This window comes from Capsicum annuum, unplaced genomic scaffold, assembly GCF_002878395.1.
Source record: "Capsicum annuum cultivar UCD-10X-F1 unplaced genomic scaffold, UCD10Xv1.1 ctg81901, whole genome shotgun sequence".
Lineage (NCBI taxonomy): Eukaryota > Viridiplantae > Streptophyta > Magnoliopsida > Solanales > Solanaceae > Capsicum > Capsicum annuum.
Window position 1 is genome coordinate 141,153 of NW_025892656.1, and position 4,142 is coordinate 145,294.

Here is a 4,142-nt window from a genome sequence, read left to right on the forward strand (position 1 = left end):
TGATTTGAGGATATTTGGATGTTCTGCGTATGCTCATGTTGATAATGGAAAGTTGGAACCTAGATCTGTCAAGTTTTTATTTATGGGTTATAAGTCTAGTATTAAAGGTTATAAGTTTTAGTGTCCATAAAGCAGAAAGGTTATAATTAGCAGGGATGTTGAGTTTGATGAAACTACCATGCTTCGGACTCCCTCCAAATCTAGTGTTTCGCCTCCAGATGAGCTTAGTGGCATGAATTAGCAAAAGTCATTCACCCACGTTGAATTGCAAATTGGATCAGAGTCTACACTAGTGCCCACTTCTTAGTGTAGCCTGGAGATACGAAGTGGTACTATTTCTTTTTCACCACTAGTGATGCCATAATATTCTATTGCTAAAGACAGACCTAGAAGAGATATTAGACCTTCTCAGAAGTATGCTGAAGCTAATTTGGTTTCTTATGAATTGAATTTAGCAGAAGGTATTAATTCCGGTAAAGAACCTTCTTCTTACTCAGAGGTAGTTAGTTGGGATGATTTCGGCCGATGGATGATTGCTATACAGGAGACGATGGAATCACTTCATAAGAATGGCATATGGGATTTGGTGAGATTTCCTAAATATAAGAAAGTTGTCCATTGCAAGTGGGTATTCAAAAAGAAAGAAGAAACATCGGGATTTGAAGATGCTAGGTATAAAGCAAGACTAGTTGCTAAAGGTTACAGTCAGGTTCCAGTGTTGACTTCACAGATGTGTTTTCTCCAGTTGTAAAGCATAGTTCGACTCGAGCCTTGCTTGGTATTATGGCCATGCATGATCTTGAGCTTGAGCAGTTGGATGTCAAAACTGCATTCTTACACGGAGAACTTGAGAAGGATGTCTATATGTAGTAACCAGAGGGTTTTGTAGTCTCAGGAAAGGAGGACTATGTATACTTGCTGAAAAAGTTTCTTTATGGCTTAAAACTGTCTCCCAGGCAGTGGTATAAGAGGTTTGACTCTTTTATGATCTCTTATATATTTTAGAGTAGTAGTTATGATAATTGTGTCTACTTCAAGGAGGTAAGTGATGGTTCATTTGTGTATCTTCTCTTATATATTGATGATATATTATTGCAGCAAAGGATATGAGAGGGATAATAAAAGTCAAAGCCCAACTCAGCAAGAAATTTGAGATGAAGGATCTAGGAGCAGCAAAGAAGATTTTTGGCATAGAAATTATGAGTGATAGAGAGAAGTATAAGTTATACTTGAGTCAGAAAAGGTATATTGAGAAAGTGTTTCACAGGTTCAATATGCAAAGTGCCAAACCTGTAAGTACTCCATTAGCATCTCACTTCAAACTCTCTGCCACTTTATCTCTAAAGACAGATGATGAGCGTGACTATATGTCTTGAGTTCCATACTCTAGTGCCGTCGGGTCTCTTATGTATGCTATGGTGTGTTTCCGACCAGATTTATCTTATGTCATAAGTGTAGTTAGCAGATACATGACAAATCCTGGCAAAGAACATTGGAAAGCAGTTTAGTTGATTTTCAGATACTTGCATAGATCTGCTGATGTTTGTTTGCAATTTGGGCGAAATAGAGATGGAGTAATCGGGTATGTTAATTCTGATTTTGTAGGAGATCATGATAAAAGGAGGTCCCTTACAGGCTATGTTTTCACCATTGGTAGTTGTACAATTAGTTGGAAAGCTACCTTACAGACTACGGTTGCTTTGTCAACTACTGAGGCAGAGTATATAGCTATTATAGAGGCTTTCAAGGAAGCTATTTGGTTGAAGGGTCTGTTCGATAAACTTAGAAAAGACTTACAAATTACTATGGTTTTTTGCAACAGTTAGAGTGTTATCTTCCTTACGAAAGATCAGATATTTCACGAGAGAACAAAACACATCTATGTTCGGTATTATTTTGTGCGTGAAATTATTGATCGTGGTGATATTGCGGTGAGCAAGCTTAGTACTCATGATAATCTTGCTGATATGATGACCAAGACACTACTAAGTGCCAAGTTTGAGCATTGCTTGGACTTGGTTAGTGTTAGCTGTTAAGATATGCCCTTAGGAGCTTTTGTGGAAGAGAGGGAGAGTTTGTCTTGAAATGGATTTGATTTCTAAATTAGAATTTGTGTCAAGGTAGATATTGTTAGAGTTGTGACCCGAATTTGGTTGATCCATCCTAGAAAGTTTCACGGTGCAACCCATGTTGATGATTTTTAATGGGGTCTGTGGTAGCATAGGGATCGGGCTGATAGGCCCAATATGGACCTTTATGTTTTTGGGCCTAGGATTTATTTGTATACACATAGTATATGAGTGAATTTAGTGGGTTGTTTTGGGTATTCAGAAAATTCAACCTTCTCCACATTGTACTCTCTCTCCATTATAGTGAAACCTACTTTGCCTCTGCCCATGGTTTTTCCCGCAAGGATTTCCACATAAATCTGTGTGTTATTCTTATTTTCTTTTACTTGTAGCTTTCTTACTCTGTCTGGATCATAACAGATATTACCATCATACCTTCTTTTGTTTCTTTACAATAGACAAAAACACTCTATATTAACTAAAAGATATCTAGGCTGTGGACAGAGCATTTATTCATTTTATGATTATTACCAACAAACATTGACACCAGTTGTGATTGTTATAGATCTGCTTTCATTGTGAGAAACCCATAAATCTCTAACTAGTTTTTACATGATTAAATAGTACAGTTTGATTAGATAAATTCACAAAAGTTTAGGATTAAGAAAACCTCTGACGATATTGGCCATTAGAGTCATCATTCGAAATAGAAAGATCATAAGAATTTGGTCTAAATAAATAATTATTCTCCACATATTTGTGTTGAAGATATAATTATGTAAATAAAGTGTGATCACGTAATTTAGCATAATATAAGATCAGATAAAAGTTCTTGATTCGATTTTCACTTCCAGCTATTATCAAAAAGGATTTTACATAATGCTAAAGTTTGGTAGCGTAATCAATTACTCATTTGAGGACTCGGGATCAATGATCCTCTAGTATGTTGTGGAACAAAGTGAGTAACTGAAATTCTAGAATTAAATTTTGTCTGTCCATTGATTTGGAAAGAAGAAACTCTCCGCTTATTAGGCTAAATGTTTTTTACTTGCTAAATATTACGGCCCAAATGTTAAACTATTGGCTCTACTTGTTTGGATGGCACATTTTAGCGTGTGTGCGCACGCGCACACACACACACACACACATATATATAGCTTGAGGTCTATAAATAAGTAAGAACTACACGCTTGGTTATATGATTAAGCTTTTCTTATTATATAGGTGTAGCTTTTAGTTGCTATAATCCACTCCATTTGTTAAATCTGTTTCCTTCTTGATTTTAACCCTTTTACACTTCCTCCTTTGCATGCCATTTCTCACTTTTTTCTCTTGAATTAACGACACACAAATTCTGTAGCTAAATGGTATAAAATTCGTTAGTGACTAGTTATAAGAAAATCTTGTTAGCTACGAGCTATTTGTTATTTTTTAAATATTTTTGGGTACACAGAATCTGTAATTTGACAGAATAACTTCAGCACTAGTTCAAGTTTAAAACAAGAACACTATGAAGTATACAACACCCTCAACACAAGACCTAAGTAATCTTTCAAAGAAGTGTGTTTTATTCTTCAGAAATTAAGATGAAACAGAAATGGTCAAGTCGTCCGAATTCATAGAGTGTCCTTAAGGAAATAATTCCTCTCAAGTACCCGAGGTTGCGAAATTTTTCTCCCAGGATAAAATTGCTAAACAAACCAACTGTAGTGGTACCTCAAACAATTGGAATCTCTTCGAACTCACTCAACGATTTGATTGATCACACGAAATATTTTGAAGACAAGAAGAGTTTGTATATTCAAAAAAAATTTCGTACCTAAACCTGTGGATAAATGCAGGTTTATATAGCCATCAAGTGTCCCTTTCAAAAGTTGTCAATGGTTCATCCAAAAATTTGTACCCTTTGGAAGAGTCATGTCTATTCATTCGAAATATTGTGTCTTTTTCTGAACAGACACAACTATCTGAACAGTCACTCCTTTTCCAAAATAATATGCCTTTTCCTCAAAAGTTATATCCCTCCATTTTCCATTCACACCAATTGAACACAACAATCCCTCACATGAATGG